The sequence below is a fragment of the Zalophus californianus genome, chromosome 3, assembly GCF_009762305.2.
Source record: "Zalophus californianus isolate mZalCal1 chromosome 3, mZalCal1.pri.v2, whole genome shotgun sequence".
Taxonomy (NCBI): Eukaryota; Metazoa; Chordata; class Mammalia; order Carnivora; family Otariidae; genus Zalophus; species Zalophus californianus.
In genome coordinates, this window is record NC_045597.1 from 151285461 (window position 1) to 151304280 (window position 18820).

The 18820-nt window shown below is 40.6% G+C and overlaps 1 protein-coding gene across 10 annotated transcripts in view; it reads left to right on the forward strand.

The window, feature by feature from the left end:
* C3H2orf88 (chromosome 3 C2orf88 homolog) overlaps window positions 1-18820 on the forward strand; it is a 62913-nt gene that overhangs the window by 10778 nt on the left and 33315 nt on the right. For 2 of the 10 annotated variants that reach the window (XM_035726554.1, XM_027588948.2), the window contains exons 1-2: window positions 17652-17854; window positions 17944-18150. The exons of 2 other annotated variants lie outside the window; for them this stretch is intronic. The gene's annotated coding sequence lies outside the window, so the exon portion shown is untranslated. Of the gene's footprint in view, window positions 1-3081; window positions 3442-10557; window positions 10771-13662; window positions 13728-16722; window positions 16848-17651; window positions 17855-17943; window positions 18151-18820 lie in introns of those variants that run through there. 6 more of the 10 variants (XM_027588947.2, XM_027588949.2, XR_004819941.1 and 3 more) reach the window with 6 other exon arrangements.

Below are 18820 nucleotides of genomic sequence, written 5' to 3' on the forward strand. Positions count from 1 at the left end.
CAAGATGGAAATTAAATGTGAGCCAGCAGGAGGTAAAAGCAGAGTTTATTGAAGATATAAAGAAGGCAGATAACAGAGCGAGTGTCTGAAAGACTCAGAAAGGAAAGGAGGGACTCTCATCTTTGCTTGGGATCTGGGGAGTTCTTGTGTACATGAACATGTACATGTTCTCAGGCATCCAGAAACCAGTTAGAACAAAGACAAGGGTCCAGTTGTTTTTCCTTGGAGCCAGGGTTCTTGGCGTTGAGATGTCTAGCTCCACTAGTCTGGGGAATGTGCATATGATAGCTTCCTCCAGTCATTCTCACCTCTTCCTTCTTTAGATGTTATTTATCCTACAAAACCATTAGCTCCTTGTCCCTTACAAGGAGGATATATGCTCTTTACAAAGCATGGGTAAAGTGGGGTGGGGGTGCAGGTCCTAGCAAGAACAGAAGCAGGAAAAGGGAGCAAAAAGCAGTTTTGTATGGAGTCCTTCAGGTTCCCAGTCTCACTGCGACCTTGCTGAATTGTTTCTGTCATCATTTTCATTTGCTATCTCTTGGATTTTCCAGGTGTACAATCATACCATCTATAAATATATAGTTTTTATTTTTTCCAATTGTTATACCTTTAATTATCTGTGGTATTGGAGGTTATTAGGCAATCAATTAGACAATATGAAGTAGTGGTGGTGATTGTAGGCATCTTTGTCTATTTCCTGACATCAGGACAAACATCTCCAGTGTTTCTCCATTACTAAATATGCCAGCCTTAGGGCTGATATAAAATATGTATAAGCAGATAAAAGAAGTTTTCATCAACTCTTATTTTGAGTTTCTTTTTAAAAAAATCTAAGGTTGATTTGATTTTTATCAAATTCCTTTCCGACAACCATGTACATGAACACAATTTTTCTCCATGGATTTATTAATATGCTAAAATACATTAATATATTTTGTCCTATTGAGCCATTCTTATGTAAGTGGTGGGGGAGGAACCCCATTTGATTATGATTCATTATTATCTTAATGTAGTTTGTTAATATTTTATTGTCTGGGGCGCCTGGGTGGCTCAGTCGTTAAGTGTCTGCCTTCAGCTCAGGTCATGATCCCGGGGTCCTGGGATCCAGTCCCACATCAGGCTCCCTGCTCAGCGGGAAGCCTGCTTCTCCCTCTCCCACTCTCCCTGCTTGTGTTCCCTCTCTTGCTGTCTCTCTCTCTCTGTTAATAAAATCTTTAAAAAAAATTATTAAAAAAATTTTATTGTCTTTCTCAGTTGATATTCAAGAGTAAAATTGACCATCTTTTTTACAGGTTTTTTAAATTTTATTTTATTATGTTATGTTAATCATCATACATTACATCATTAGTTTTTGATGTAGTGTTCCATGATTCATTGTTTGCGTATAACACCCAGTACTCCATTCAATATGTGCCCTCTTTAATACCCATCACCAGGCTAACCTATCCCCCCACCCCCTCCCTCTAGAACCCTCAGTTTATTTCTCAGAGTCAATAGTCTCTCATGGTTCGTCTCCCCCTCCGATTTCCCCCCCCTTCATTTTTCCCTTCCTACTATCTTCTTTTTTTTGTTGTTAACATCTAATATAGTATTTGTTTCAGAGGTACAGGTCTGTGATTCATCAGTCTTACACAATTCACAGCACTCACCATAGCACATACCCTCCCCAGTGTCTATCACTGAGCCACCCCATCCCTGCCACCCCCCACCACTCCAGCAACCCTCAGTTTGTTTCCTGAGATTGAGAATTCCTCATATCAGTGAGATCATATGGTACTTGTCTTTCTCTGATTGACTTATTTTGCTCAGCGTAATACCCTGTAGTTCCATCCATGTCTTTGCAATGGCAAGATTCTGGTTTTTTGGAGGGCTGCATAATATTCCATTATACACACACACACACACACACACACACACACACACCACATGTTCTTTATCCATTCATCTGTTGATGGACATCTTGGCTCTTTCCATAGTTTGGCTATTGTGGACATTGCTGCTATAAACATTGGGGTGCACATAGCCCTTTGGATCACTACATTTGTATCTTTGGGGGAAATACCCAGTAGTGCAATTGCTGGGCCATAGGGTAGCTCTATTTTCAACTTTTTGAGGAACCTCCATACTGTTTTCCAGAGTGGCTGCACCAGCTTGCACTCCCACCAACAGTGTAGGAGGGTTCCCCTTTCTCCGCATCCTCGCGAACATCCGTCATTTCCTGACTTGTTAATTTTAGCCATTCTGACGGGTGTGAGGTGGTATCTCATTGAGGTTTTGATTTGGATTTCCCTGATGCCGAGCGATGTTGAGTACTTTTTCATGTGTCTATTGGCCATTTGGATGTCTTCTTTGGAAAAATGTCTGTTCATGTCTTCTGCATGGCCCATGCTTTCTTTATGTTCATATTTGCTCGTACTTTCATTTTTATCTTTACTGAATTGCATTGCCTTAGGAGTATCTCTTGTTTCAGCATAAGGCTGACTTTTGTTTTGCAATAGCAGTATGACTTGCATTGTGCACACAAACCCCCAAAGTCACATTTTGTTATGTTCCACTGGCCAAAGTAAATTACACAGTTGAGTCTAGATTCAAGGAATGGAGAAGTAAACTCCACTCTCAGGGAGAAGATGTAAAATACTGTGGCCATTTGGGCAGGGACTAGGTCCACTCCAGGCAATGAGGTGGACTGCCTATGTGGGAGCTGATGGGGAGTGGAGATGAGATATACACCTGGCCCTTTTCCAAGGCTTACTTAAGAATCCATACAAATACTAGAAGAGAAAGCCAGCATTTGAACATGCGCTCCCCATAGTATATTCATGGCCCCTCAGTGGTAGTCCCAGAAGCAGGGATAGCCAACACAGAGGACTGCAATTTTCCAGAAAGAAAGAGACATTTTTCTCTCTCCCCTGGCCCCTGCTTTGCCCCAAATACAGAAGAGCTAGAAAGAGGATGAGGGGGTATCTGGGAGCCAGACCCTTGTCCTCACTTGAAGCTGACAGAGCCATAGTGTTAGCCTAGGTTAATGGAGGATAGGAGAAGAACTATCAATCAGAATTTTGTATTTCTGATCATTAGAAATGGCTGAATAGCTGAAGAATCAAGCCAAGATCATTAAAGGAGCCTCTCCACAACAGAAAAGAGGAATTTAACAGAGCACAGAGAAGAGATAGAGAAAAACAAACAAGAAGCAGAGATGGAAGATGCAGGAGAGAAGGTGAAATAACTAATGGAGCCAGGTTCTCAAGGAAGCTGAACTAGTTGGAGTCAATAGAGCCTGGACTTGAACAGGAGGAAACAAATTTCATCCTCCAAGAATGGAGGAAAAGTTTTTAAGAATGGGTATGAACACAGGTGATTATGCACACAGGAGTCTGGAAAGCTGATAACCTCAATTTTCTTAATGAAGTAAGAAGTCGGGATGTCTGATGAGAATGAGGATGGTTTGAATAATGAAGATTTAGAATGTTCGTTGGAATACTGATGTCAAAATTGACCTAAGGTGGATAAATAAAAAATGAATTACTTTTGTTCTCTACTAGCAACAAGTTATAAAAGAAAAAAAAAAAAAAACCTAAAGGACCACCTGAAAAAAAAATAAAATGTTACATAAAGACATCAATGTTTTTAGATAGATATAATACTAAAGACATTAATTCTCCCAAAATTAAGCAAATGTAATACAATTCTAATTTAAATTTGACTAATATTTGGAAGGAATTGGATAAAGTGATCTTAAAGGTTATATGAGATAATAAATGTAAATAAGACTAGTGAGGAATGACTTGCCTTACAAGATTAAAGCATATCACAACCTTCTTATAATGGCTTTGGTTTTGGCTTAGAAAGAGACAAGTCAGAGGCTAGAATAGAGAGAGCTCAGAAATAGATCCCAGTACATGCGGATCCCAGTACATCTGATATATAATAAAAATGGTATTTCAGTTAAAAGGGGAAAGATGGGTTATTTTTATAATGGTGCTGACCTAACAGCCTATTCATCTGGAAAAGAGTATTTCAAGGTAAGTTCCAGATTGACTAAAGAAAAGAAGGAAGAAATAATAAGTTTCATATGCACAGAAACATCCCTCAAGTTGTTGATTAACCAGGACAGGACAGAGAAGCTATGGAAAAAAAAAAAAAGACACACAAAATTTAAAATTTTTAATCCATTTGCAAAGGATCAAATGTCAACCTAAAGGAAATGGATATTGTGCTTCAATAAAAGTTTAACTTTAAAAAAGGAAGTAATAACTTTGGGGAAATGATCTGAAATACATGATAGAGATCTAAACTATACAGAAAGTGTTTACAAATGGATAAGAACCTAAATAGCCAAAAAGAAAAAAATGGGCAAAAGAGATTTGGAGAAAGCAAATCCAGGAGGCAAATAAACATGAACTCATGCTCAACCTTGCTAGGAGTTAGGGAAATGCAAATAAAATAACAATGATATACCACTGCATAGCCGTTAGATCAGCAAAAATGAAAAGTGGAAATAGCTCTCACTGAAGAGATTTGGGGAGAAGGATATTCTTGTGCATGTGGAAGTGTTAACTGTTTCAGTCTTTTTGAAAAGAAATATGGATTATCCACTGAAATTAATAAATATTTTCCTTTTTCACTCTTAGAAATCCATCCCATGGAAATAAAAATCACTGCTGAATGAGATATACATAGAATTATGTGTGCTGTAGCATTGTTTGTACTAGTCAGACTGAAAATAAAGTAAATGCCCCTCAGTATGTAAATGACTGTGTACATTACGGCCCCCCCACATCATGTAGTATTATGCAGCCATTGAAAGAAGTAAATTAATTTCTTAAGAAGCACATCCCCTGAGCTAGGCACTCATTTGATCCTCATAACAACCTTATGAGGTAGGTGGTGGTAATTTTATAGGGAAGAAAACTAAAACGTAATTTTTTAAGTTACCCAAGACCTTACACAACTATATTCAAAATTACTATATTTTTTCCTTATGCTCATTGAGTTGGATTTTCATAGTACTGTTTAGTATGAAAATATTAATATAGAGAAGTATCTATAATAAGATCTCATTATTATAAAAACAAATGACCATCTAAATTTTGTACACACACACACCATAGCATGCTATATATGTAGAATGTTTGTATACCAGAAAAGTATGGAGGGCTACACATGAGGTTGTTAACATTAATCCTTACAGAAGAGGCAAATTTACTATTCATAGTAAAACAATTATGTAGGATATAATCCCATACAGCTATTTATGATAGAATGACTTTCTGAGAGGAAGAGTGGATTCTACATGATTTTTGTTTAACTTGGTTTTTTATTTTTTAATTGTATTTTTTTCATGAGCATACATGATTGAGGGAAGAGAAAGCTATATTCATGGGGGGAGGAAATCTCGTTAATGGGGATATAATAATAATAAATCTATAAATCCACCTCAAGATTATTTCTCCACATCTCTAGAACTTAAAAAGTTAATGCTAACAGGAGAAAGTATAGTGATAATATACAAGACTTAATACATAAGACTCTAAGTATCAGGTCATGAAAGCAGAATTTTTTAGCAGAAGTTACATTTAATCTACATTTTAGAATTTGTGCAGACCCTTCAAACAAGCAGTTTCATTTAAAGAATGTGGTGACATACTATTTTTTACACTCATTAATTTGAAGCAAATTAAACTGTGTTTCACTATTGAACAGGAAACCAGTAAGAATTTGTTTTTATAATTCTATATAAGCATTTATATATTTTAGATGAGTTTTATTACACACAAACTGTAATCACATTATTTTTAACATTGTTGATGAAATTAGAAATTCCTGAGATGATCCACAGTCTTATCACTGAAGAAGTTTACTTTTTTGATTCTGTTCTGCATGGACAAGATTACCTCCAGCATTAAGCAGACACCAGGGTGGAAAGGGAGGGTGGACACAGGCCCTGAAGTTCCCACTGAATAGGGAAAAGTGTGTAAGAGGCTGAAATAAAAGAGCGACCGCAGCATTGTGGAGAGTATGCTCACAAGGCAGAAACCTTCAGAAGGAGGGGAAATGCTCACATTTGGAAACCGGAGTGAGCTGGAGAAACTTACGTTCCTTTTGGAGGGAGGCCTTCAGGAGAAGGGCTATCCTCAGGGGAGGGCCAGGTTTCCCATCGGGCCTGGAGGTGGAGAGACTTCTAAGACAAGACGAGGGTGTAGGAGCTTGAAGAGGATGGGATGAGGATTCTCAAGGCTGCAGTGAAGGGAGCCAAGATGGAGCATAATGGTGGGACTCACCAGAGTGTAGAGACAGAGGGGTGTAAGGGAGCTAGAGAAGGGAGGGGGTCTGAGTTGGGGTTAAGCCCCTGGCTTCCTTCCTGCAGTGAAAGTTACGATTAGCAGTGATTGGCCTCCACCCAATTTGGTACAAATTTTATTGGTGCTGTAACTGCCTGAGGATCCCATGTGGTCTGACCTGTTTTGGGGACTTGTGTACATGGGCCTTGCTGAAGGGCAAGACCTCCTCTTAGTTGGTTCATAAAGTTCTGGATGAGTCTGTTGTGCTGAGCTGTTGTATTCTCACTTCTATATAAATCACTACTAATGGTATTTTTGTGAGTACAGAATATTCACTCTTTGGTCATGAGCTAAACTGTTTGGACTCAATTTCTGGAATCTCTGAATCTTTTCATCACATTCAGGATGTGCCCTATTTCGATCTGCGAAGCAAGTGCTGCTAGAGTGACACAGTTCTGTCATATTTGGCTGAGAATGGGACTCATTTCTTTGAGGTCCCTTTGTTTTGTGAAGCTCAGTGTTCCAAATTGTCTTTCCCCAAGGCCCTCGGCTGATGAGTGCTTGGTAACCACATTCCTCTGGCCAACATGACGTAAAGTAATAAAGCTTTCCAATAACATTCAATATCTCAGATTGAGAGATCACTTTCAGAAAAAAGGCCGAGTTCAGTGACTCACAAAACCAGACTTGGCATATGTGGAAGGGGAAAATGTCAAGGAAGCCGGTGAAGGAAAATGCGAAAAGGCTCAAGTTGCAGTAAGCCATTCTTAAGAGCCGTTTTTGGCCCCTTCTGAACTTCTGTTCTTTAACTTGTGAAACTGCTGCCTTTATCTGAAAACATTAAGCTGCCATTTGTCAGTGCCAAACTGGAAGTCATTTATGAGTTTTGAATTTCACTGCAAATAAAACTTCATCAAACACTTTCTTTTAATGTCTAACTCAGTTTAGAGTTGCAACCTCTCTTTAGATGCAGACAGTTACACTGGCAGTTCATTTTGGGGTTTCATTTTGTTCATTTTTAGAAATACAGTTATGAACATTTTAAGGACAGTCACGAGATACTTGATCTTTTCATGGATCTGGTTTTGATGTGACTTTCAGTGTCAGGCTACTTTGATCTTTTTGGTTTCTGTTTCTTAAATTCAGTTGTTTTGCAAACACCTACATACTCAAAGGCCTCAGAGTGGGTTAAGGGTATGGTCATTTATGAGCTGCCTTTACCCGTTCTTCCATCATCCCCATGCTCTATTCCTATCCAGCTTTTTCCGTTTGCCTTGATGGCACTAGTTCTAGAAGAAGGTTTTTTGCAGGCCACGGTCCTAGGCACGTCAGTCCATGTTACTAACGGAGGATCCTCTACCTCAAAATGCCAAAAGCTCAAAATATTAGTTTCTTGGTCTTTTACTTAAAATTCCTTTGAAAATCACACAGCTTACCATATCCTTTGCTGAAAGAGCATACTTGGAAATTTGTTTTCTCCAGTGATGTTTACAAAATATGATTAAAGAAAACTGACTTATGGAATGGGAAGCAGATTTGGATTTTAGGACCTAACTTCTTTCTCATTTGATGCAAGTATGACCAGACATATGTGTTTGACCTACACTGACTGGGCAAAGTGACATTAAGGCAAATGTTTTATGTAATTAGCTCTCTTTCTTCACTGGGGATTTTTAAAAAGAGGAATATAGGTTTTGACAAAGCAAAGATATTAAATAATAACCACTAAAGGACTTTAGCATGAGGAATGAGATCGTCTGATTCCAAGATAGATAAAGTATATAAATTCCATGGATAAATAACTTTTAATTCTTAATATAACAGTAAAATTTTCTAATGATGCCACATACACATTTGCGGCGACATAAAATTCTAGTCATACTTGCTTCCAATCAGAAAGAAACGTATTATATTCCGGATTGTTTCCCTAAATGAAAACAGGGTTTCATTCGGTTAAATTCTGTAAATCTGTAGTCCGTAATTATAGAAAAAGTCAATACTATTTAATGTTATCTGAAATCAAAGTCTTATGATAGAACAGTGTATGTATAAGAACTGCTACATAAAATATGAGTGGATATTTACTATAGAATATATAAAAGATTGAAAGGAAATATATAAAAAACATTAAGAAGTTTTATCTTTGAAAGACATACTGATTTCTTTATTCTGTTTAAATTTTTTTTTTTTTTTAAAGTAAGCTCTACATCCAACGTTGGGCTTGAACTCACCACCCTGAGGTCAAGAGTCGCATACTCTGCAGACAGAGCCAGCCAGGCACCTCTATTCTGTTTAATCTTAAAAGAACTAATAGTTAGAATTAATTTAGCTTCTGGTCAATCACTTCTAGTCTTCAATGAAACCTAATAAAATACAGACATATGAAGAATGCTAAAATGTAACTTTATAGTTGGGTTTGATTTATAGATAAGCAAATAGTTTCTCAGAGACTTGAAAATTGTTAAAGCTTTCCAATCATTTAGGGACAAAACCAGGGTTTTAGTTCAGTTCCCTTGATTATTAGATTTATAATTCAATTAAGCTTTTCTTCCTCAAAATATAAATGGTGAAAAGTGAAGGCAAATATGTGGGGGGAGACAATTTAATCCATCGTCAGTGGTTTTCTGAGTTCCTAGACCCTCTTCTGTTTTTGTGAGGGTAATTTTCTCATGCTGTTTTTTACAGTTGGGCATAATTCTAAAATAAGCCGCAGATCCTGCTTTTCGCATTCTTGCTTAAGTCATGGAGGGAAGAGCTACGTAGCCAGAGTTCTCTGTCCGTACGGACAGCTGTGCTGGGAGCCAGCCAACCATAGAGAAGAAACTAAATTTTAGTTGCTCTTGAGAAGAAGCTTCCACTAATTTCAGTACCGCTGCCAGTGCTTGGAGGAAGACTTTACATGGAGAAATCCTTACCTCCAGAAATGATCAGTTCCTATTAACCTGTCATCACGCTTGCCTTTATCAGCCCCGTATAGGTGGCCCAATACGGTTGAACTCAGAATGTCGTTTGTACCAGTCTCTAAAAGGCATCTCTTTACTCTATCCAAGTGGCATACCTAGTAACTTAATGGACATTCCATCTAACATTATTCTAGATTTATTTTTCATAAACAACACATCTGGGCTTCCTAGGCTACAGTCTAATCTAATCTAAATCTAAACAATCTAATCTAAACAAATAGCAAGTGGATAATAGCAGCCATAATCATTCCATTTTTTACTTTCGTCGTGTCCTTTTAATAGATCTGTTAGACTCACTATAAAACAGAATATTAGTGTGGGGTTTTTTTGGCCTTTCATCAGCCTTTGACTCCTGGGGTAGGAATCAGTTATGAGATAAAATGTAGCAGTTCAACAGAGAGAATCCCTCCACCCCTTTACAGATGCTCATGCAGAAGCAGGACTGAGCAGTGGAAGTCTTTTGTTGCATAAGAAAATATTTGCCAATACATTGATTAGGAATGGGTTCTGAATTTACTCTAGGATAAAAGGTTGTGTGGTTGGTTGGTTGTTTTTTTTTTTCACTCAGCCACCAAAAAGAAAAGATCTGTAATCAGATGATATGAGTTTATTATTCAGAACCAGGAGTGACCTTAGAAGACTATTAGTTCTAGGGGCCCCTGAGTAGCTCAGTCGGTTGAGCATCCAACCCTTGATTTCATCTCAGGTCATGATCTCAAGGTCTTGAGATCAAGCCCTACATGGGGCTCAGTATGGAGTCTGCTTGTCCCTCTCCCTCCCTCTCTGCCCCTCCCCCTGCTCACACTCTCTCTCTCTCAAATAAAATCTTAAAAAAAAAAAAAAGACTATTAGTTCTACTCTCTAATCACAGCCAGAAAAAAAGAAAATGATTTCAGTTCAACTATTCCAAAACCAGGGGCTTTATTTTTGGTAGACATCTTACCTGGTTCATAATTGACAGCCCTATTAATCAAGTTTCCTCAAACTCACTGCTGCCTAGGATGCTCCCTTCTGGTGCAGAAGACACAAGTAAATCCAGAGAATATCTCTGGATCAAGATGCCTAACTGAGCACACATGTTACTTCCCCAAACCCCACCTTCACCTTCTGTATACCTGTCACCCAGTGGGGTGGAAATTAACTAGGATAGGTCGTAGGAAATAAAGAAGTTATTCTCCTTGAAAATTTGAGTAGTATTATGAGTAAGTTGTTTATTCTAATATAATAACTTTTAAAATTTGGTATTACATGTATTGGTTTTATGATAACTTTCTGTTTAAGCAGAATATTATTCTCCTCAACCACTCTAGACAATGAAGTAATTGGGAAAAAATGGAGTGAAAAATCTTTGGAAGGGAATAAGCCCTAAATGTGGAACATACATGAAAGAGAAACTTGTCATTAAAACTCTATGAAAAGAAGTTTTGGAAAAAACAATAGAATTGCTAATAGAGCCACAAAGGCAACATCTGAGAGAAACAAATTCCACTACAATCTCTACTATTACATTTATGACTACTGAGGTAAGGAAGTAAAACTTTATACCTTTTGTTTTCCCCATCAGTAAAACTGAAAGGATAATATCCCCATGTTCTCTTAACAAAATATCAGGAAAATAACCAAGCTGACTATTTAAGAACGTTGCTTAAGATTTATCAATAATAAATTAAAAAACAAGCTTAAGTTCTTTTTTTTTTAAGATTTTATTTATTTATTTGAGAGAGAGCGAGAGAGAGAAACAGTATGAGAGGGGAGAAGGTCAGAGGGAGAAGCAGGCTCCCCGCTGAGCCGGGAGCCCGACGTGGGACTCGATCCCAGGACTCCGGGACCATGACCCGAGCCGAAGGCAGTTGCTTAACCAACTGAGCCACCCAGGCGCCCCAAGCTTAAGTTCTGATAGATGTATCAGAGGATCCCTTTGGAGTTTTCTTAAGATGTTGGGGCACATGGAACATTTTTAGGAGACATTTTAATGAAGATACTTCTGGCAATGGGCACTGCCCATCAGAGTTGATGGATTAGGAGTTGGTTAGGAGAAATGCTGCCTGGAACTGTGGCCAAATTTAATAGGCGATTGTGTGGTGGACAACTAAGACTTTGGACTCAGGCCTGGGTTCAAATTCAAGTTCTACCACATATTAGCAGTTACCTTATCTTTTCCATTTTCTCATATTTCAAACAGAAATTATAAATACCTCAAGGTGCTATTGTAAGGATTAAATGAGATAGCATAGAGATGGCTATTATGGTTCCCAGCACATAGTAGGTGTTCATTAAATAGTAACTACCATTATTAGCTCTAAGTTTCAGTAGCTCCCTACTCCATCAGACAAGGTTATCAGTTAAGTGAAATATCACAAGCCATAAAATATCCCCATGTGGATAGAATTGTTGCTTATGTTCAGTTAGCTAGAATTTTTCCTTGAGTACCAATTTATACAACATTTGGTAGTAGATTTGCTTTTTAAGGAAAAATCTTTAAAGGAGGATAAACTGCTTCCTTAGCCAAAAACCATACCAGGGCTATCTCTGCCCTTGTAGAAGGCACACACAGTAGGACATCGAGATAATGCCTTAGTGTTGGATGCAATCCAAAGGCCAGCTCACATGTCTTCATATTGCAAAACAACTCCTAAGATTATAGAATCTTGGCTTTGGAGGACTCATCTTACAGGATATGGAATTTTGCTATTCTTTTTAAAAATCTTCATTACAGTGTCCCAGATAGATTATCTAACTTCTGGTTTAAAAGGAAGCTCACAAACCATTCCATCCTGTTGTAAACTCTAACCAATAGAAAGTCCTTTCTTAATTAAATCCAGATCTGCCTCCCATGATTTCTTCTTGGTGGTTCCAGTACTTCTCACCAGAACAATGTAGATTAAGTCCCTCATCCCTGTGAATACCCCTCAGATATCTATTCTAATACTCCTAACTTCTTGAATAAACATCCTAATGTTTAATAATTTTCATATTAAAGCTAAATATTTGCTAAATATACCTTGAAAATGGGAATAATAAAAATTATGAACTAATAGATATGTGAAAATTCAGAATTCCAGGAGGGAAGCTGAGCTATTTTGATGAAACTGGGACAGATTGTTTTTAACAATCAGGGTATGTGGACAATGGGTGAGTCATATTCGAAGGCACATATACCCTAAGTAAAAAACATACAATGTAATATGATGTTTAAAATAGTAAATTTTGGAGCAGTGATTGCAGTATTTACCTGGTTTTAAATGTCTTATACCCACATTATATGCAAAAGAAGTTGGCTCCATCTCAATGCCAGAAATGGTTGTCCAAATAAACATAGGTTGACGACTTAAAGAAGCTCAGACTCATGGATCTAAGTAGTAATGTTTTTCTCTGTTTAAAATGGGATGAAATCATAGTGAGCACCACAGCAGAGTAAGAATGTTCAACTCAGCAAACATTAAATGCCTTCCATATGCCAGGCGCTAGAAATAAGTACATAGAATACATAAAGTACATGGTTCCTGTCCTCAAGATACTTAGAATATAGGGGAGAGAAGAAATATAAGTAACCATTAAAGACAGCAACAGTAATTTAAAAAAATAAGAAGCTAATTTATTTCCAGACATTTCTGCCTTTTGGGGGGCAGTGCTAAATCTACTTATGCAAGAGAAATAGAGTGCTGATGGGGATTTAGACTCCAAAATATATTTAATTTAGTATAAAGATCTTCAGACAGATCCTATATAGGTACAAGGAGGCTTATTTACTGACAAATATACATTAGCAAATTTAAAGACTGTTAACCTTAAAAATAAAACTGCCAGTGAAGAAGCAAAAAATGTGTTTATTCAGGAATAGCAGACAATTGCAATCTGGCACAAGTAAGCTACAGCAAAATCATAGGCAAGCCCGGAGAACAAAGGAGGACCACTCTTACAGAAGAAAGAGGGTAGCTGGGAAGGCTGTTATAAACAAAGTTCATTAGAGTAAACTGGGAGGTCCAAGCATAGTGGCTTTTCATTGGCTGAGTAGCGACGTCTCTCTTTGGCTGGGCCGTTACCAGGGGCAAAGGAAAGCCTTTCTTCCTCCTGACGCTGGGGGAGGATAGTACTTCGAAGCGAAGTCCCTCTCTTCCTATTGGGTCTGCAGCGGACAACACTGGTAGGGCCTGAGAGCTCCCCCTGCTGGCCTCCCAACTCCATTGTAAATGAAGTTTCTTTTTATTAATTTTCACAGTACCCAAACTCAGAATGTAGAAGAACTTTAAGGAGAAATAAGACAAGTAAGACTAGGTCGATGGCATAGTTGGCAGCCTATCTAGCTGTTAATGAACAGAACTGGATTGTATAATACATGGTTGGGAAATATTGTTCCATGATACTCTATCTAATGTTCTGCATTAGTTACACTCTTATTTGGAACTTTTCCCTAGTTTGCATTGGCAGACATTTAATTACATCTGGAGAGCAAGAATGGGTCTAGAGAAGCCTGAGAAACGTGAGTAAAAGAAACCCTGTGAGAAAAAGTTAAACATTTTTCTCCAGGAAAAGAGAAGGTCTGAGGAGTGATTGGATTCTTGTCTTTCATATGAGGAAGATAATATAAATCATTTCTCATTTCAGTGACATAATGAATAAGACTAGAATAGCCTAAAATGCAGCTTTGAAAATTTATTTTGGGTATAAGAACTTTTAAACATATTCTGATACATATTAAAATATCAAAACAAGAAACTCTCTTTATTAGGTTTACATTACTTACTAGGTTTACATTTTCACCAATTTGGCTGGTCAGGTAATCTGATAATTTGCTCTTTGATTCTGAGAAAATATTAAACAAGCATAGGTCATTCACAACAGTGTGATTAAGGTTTGTAATGAGATTCTGAAGCCTGCTGTGGCATAGGAACAACTAGCAGTATTACAAAAGGTGCAGAAAAAAGTTTTAGGAGCACAGGAAGACACCATTTTCATACCTACAGCTAGTGCTTCATCAAGAAATGTATTGATGTGTCTTGGGCTTCAAAGAGTTAAAGAATCAATATGCCATTTCTGCTGCTGATTTTTTTTTTATAGCTTTGCCTCCTAAAACCCTAGTCTAGGGTCTGACATGAAAATGTGTCTGTCACCTACTCAGAGGAGCTATCTGGGTCTCTCAGCCAAATCTAAACTATCTTAGCATGTATAAGATACGTTCCATAATGCTATATCATAATGGTAATTTTTTTTCTGTCTCCACAGTCACTTTTTACCATTTATATATGGTTTCTGTGACTTTAATACCTCTTTAATGGACATACATGCTCTAGTCTCTTCATGAACATTCACATACTATTCCATCTATGTATCCGTCCTCATCGCTTCATTATCAGAAAACAAATGCAGACGTTTGACTCTCTGGGACACTAGTAGGAGCCCCAGTGGCAGGTGAGTCCCAGTGAGCAGATCCCTCTTGACAGGGGTGCGCCATTTCACTAGTTAGAGTTCTTTTAGAGAGAAGCTTCCTTCTGCCTCATTGGCATGCCCTCTCTTTCTTCTCCCAGAGGTGTAAGCTCTGACTGGTCCACCTGAAGCAGAAATGGAAGTTAGAGGTGCTTGGTGTTTAAATGGAGAAACCAGTGGAGGGAGTCAGCTACCTACCTCTCTCGGACCTGTCTGTCTAGAGTGGAAGTTTTAGGGGGACTGGGGTTGGAAATGGGATTTCTATACAAGGGTAAAAGGCAGGGGGGAATGCCTTGATTCAGTTCTACTAATTGCAAGTTTACCACACTGCATACAAGTCCTCAATCCAGCTCAATACCTCTTTGCTGTCAACAGCATGGGTTCTGGGGGCTGATTGCTTGTGCTCAAATTCTAGTATTTTATCATTACTGTTTTTATTATACTTACTTTCCATGCCTTTCTGGCAAAAAGAAAACCCACTCAACACTTGTAGCCCAGGCTCCCTCACCCTACCACATTCAAGTTCGGCTGTCTTTGGGGTCCTTCCTCTTCTCTCTCACTCTGTTCTCCAGCTTTTAAAAGCTGTATTCAGCACACTTTCAAAATCCTACAGTCGACGTCTGTCACCACCAGTCTGAGGACAGGGGTTCCCGCCTCGTCCATCTTGTTGAAGCCAGGATGCGATGACAGGAGAGCAGAAACGCTAGGCTCTGGTTCCTGGTTTCAGGCTCGGCTGGCTTTGAATAAAAGTCGGCCATTCCGAGCCCCGGCAGCAGGGGGCGCCATGTCCCTCCGAGCCGTCTCCTCTCTCAACAATGGCACCATCTCGGCGGGCAGTCCTGAGGAGAGGCCAAGGCCCCACTCCTCTTTTGACATCCTAAGGCTGGAAGCAGGTTCCTTCTCAAGAGCATTTGGAGAAGCAGCTTCTCCTACAGCCGGAGTGGGTGCAGGGCCTGCAGACATCTTAGCCGCGAGTAGACCAAGTCCTGTTGGCAGAGCCGCAGGAAAGGCCCGCCTGTCCGCGCCCAGCCTGCCCGCACTGTCTCAGACTTGGGGTTCCGAGTGTGAGGCCCGTCTGGTGAGGCCCGTCGGGGAAGGTCGCGCGGAGAGGAGGCAGAAGCTGCTTCGGGGTCTTTCTGTGTCTTGGCCAGGCCCATGATGAGGGAGGGAGAGCCTGGCCCTGGGTTGGCGGAGCAAGAGCCCGAGGGACAGGGGCCATCCACCTGGAGCCGCAGGGCCCAGCACAACCGCCTCCCCGGACTCATTCACTCTTGAGACCAAAGGGGCGGAGGACAACCAACCCTTGGCAAAGATGATCAGGGGTGTCTTTGAACTGAGTGAAAGAAAGGAATGTATGTGTAGGCAAGTTATTTCTCTTCTGGTGGAGTCCAGAGACTCTTTCCTCACCCACTTCTGCTCTGGTAACCGGGTAGTAAAACATAACAAATTTCTGAGTTTCTCTTTTCTTGCCTTGAGCATATGAAGGGCTGACACTGATCTCTCAGCATGGAACCCAGAGGTCTCATGGATTATTCCAGCATTAGGCTGGTAAAGGTTTAACGCTGGGAAAGAAAGAGGGCAAGCAATGAGATGCCTTAAGTGGAGAATTAGGCCTAAAGGTGGCTCCTTGCTTTTGATCATAATTATTTAGCATGATATGTCTGAAATATGTAGAACTAAATATTTGCTGATATTAGTATAATCAATTTGTATAAAGATTGACAATTACCAGACAAATCAATGTAAGTGTATTCACATTCTATATCAGAATGTACCCACTCCATTAATCATATTATCATGGAGAAAAATTACACTTCTGGGCTACTGTATTTGTATTCTTTACTACCTTATACTTTAGAGAGCGAAGCCTCATGTTAGTCAACAGACTGTGGAGTCGGTTCGTCTCTCTTTTTCAGTTTTGCAGCTGTGAGTCTCAGTGTCCTCATCTGTAATGCAGAGTCAGGTGAAGCTATTCCTAAGATCTCTTCAAGCATGAATTTTGCATGACCAATCCATTGTAGAACACAACTAAAATAATGGTTCTTTTGTAGTTCTCTCGGGCATTTACTGCAGCTTGGAATCATACCGGGCAGATGCAGGCACCACATGGAACGTGGAGGAAAACACAACTGAATAACGGCCATGTTTTGAGATGGTGACTTTCATGGTTTAAAGAGTAAGAAAATGGTGTTTGGTTACAGGTGTTTTGTTTTGAGAAACAAACTTGAAACACGTTCTTGAGTATTCCTGGATAGAGAAGTACAAAATAGATGTGTACTTTTAAATGATTTAGTGCTTGAAGCACTTTTTCTCTGCATCCTCACGGTGCAAGCTCGTTGGGAAGGACAGAGTCCCTGACCTAGCCCAGCGAAGTGTGGGGTTTGAGGCCAAAGCGGGTTTGGCTGCTACACCAGGACCTGACCTGCAGATCCCTAACTAGGAAGTGGGCAGTGAGGCTGCCGCGAGTTCACCGTGGCGGCCGCGAGCACCTCTTCTCCCCGAGCAAGCTTCGCCCGCCGTGGAGGGACCTCAGAGACCAGTCCCTCTTCTTACCTGGGCAGAGCCCAGAATAGTCAGCAGCTCAGGTGGCTCAGAGGAGGGGCAAGGGGCCAGGCGGTCAAGTGAGTTGCTCGCTCTTGTCTTCCTGGAACTTTGGGGGTCTAATTTCCTGCCGGGGAGGAAGCAGCACTCTGGATGGTGGGAGTGAGGGAGTGGATGCCCCGCCCGTGCCTCGTACCGGGAGCCAGCCGACGTGACCGTGGCTGGCTTCGCCGCCCAGGATTGGCGCGCGACCCACAGAGGGCGCGCCCCAGAGCTGAGCGCCCTTCGGCTGCCACCTGCGGGGCCCGGACGGCCTGGTGCGGGGCGCGAACCCGCAAGGAGCGCGCGGCGGGCGCGGCGGCGGCGGGAGGAGGGGCCCAGAGCCGGGAGCTGGGCCAAAGGACATCCCGTCCTCCAAATGCTGCCACTCGAGTGAGCCGCGCGCTGGCGAGAAGGCTGCGCCGCTGCCCCTGCAGCTGGACTGCGCTTCGCTCCGCACCCGGCCGCCCTGACGCCGGCCGGCGCCCCCCGGAGCTTCGGGGAACGCCCAGGGCACGCAGCCCGCCCAGCGCCGGATGCCTTCCCGGCCCCGCGGCCGTCCCGACGGGCGAGGGGCGCGTAGCTGCCCCGGCGATGTGTTGTGTAAGTGAACACCTGAGAGGTGGGCGGCTGGCGCGTGTGTCCGTCGGTCTCGGCTCGTCAGCTTTGCCCTTTGGGTTTTTCAATGGCAGAAACCTGGGAGTCACAGGCGGCTTGAATTCACGCAGACCTCTCGGGGCCAGCTGCCTCCGATAGAGCCTCACGTCTGTCTCCTCATTGAGGAGAGTTAGCCCCCGCCCCTTCCACCTGGTTCTGAGCCTCAAGTTAAAGGTACTGCATTAGGAGCCGCCGTTTCATTCTTCCTCCTTCCTACCTGAAGAGAGACTGAAGATTTTCAGGTAAAAGATTTGCCTATGAACATTTAATTTGTATGCCAAGCTGTCAGGCTACTGCTCCGAATGACCTATGGTGAGCAAAGTATTCGCGCTTGTGCTCTTTAGAGCTGTGGGAGGCTGAATCTTGGGGTGAATTATACTGTAATTGGGAAAAAAAATCGGAGATCTGTAAGATCCTTCAGCCATTAGCTAAGGGATCTGAGAAGCAAAGCAGAACAATAGGAGTTGTTTCTCTTCTGTTTCCTGTCTGCTCTCTCCCTATCCTTAATGGAAATAAATTCACATAAAATTGTAAGTGAGTAAATGTTCCCATCAAAGACTCCATCTTTTTAGGATCTGGTATATATGGTATTTACCTTAGACAAAATTGTAATTAAGAATTCAGAGGAAAAAAATCTACCTTTATTATGACAAAGTATAAATCACGTCATGATCAACAGTTGAATATACCTTTTTTTTTTCCTTTGGATTAGGTTTTCGAGTACCTGATATAACTATCATATATAGATGGGAAATAACATCAATTTAAGTATTCTGTTTGACATGTTCAGCAGAATGGTCTGGAAAAACAGTATCTGCAGTTTTTAACTTTCTTGTTTTGCCATCACACAAAAATTGCCAAAATTACCTATTAGGCCCACAATCTTATAGCAAAAGGGTACTGTAAAATCAT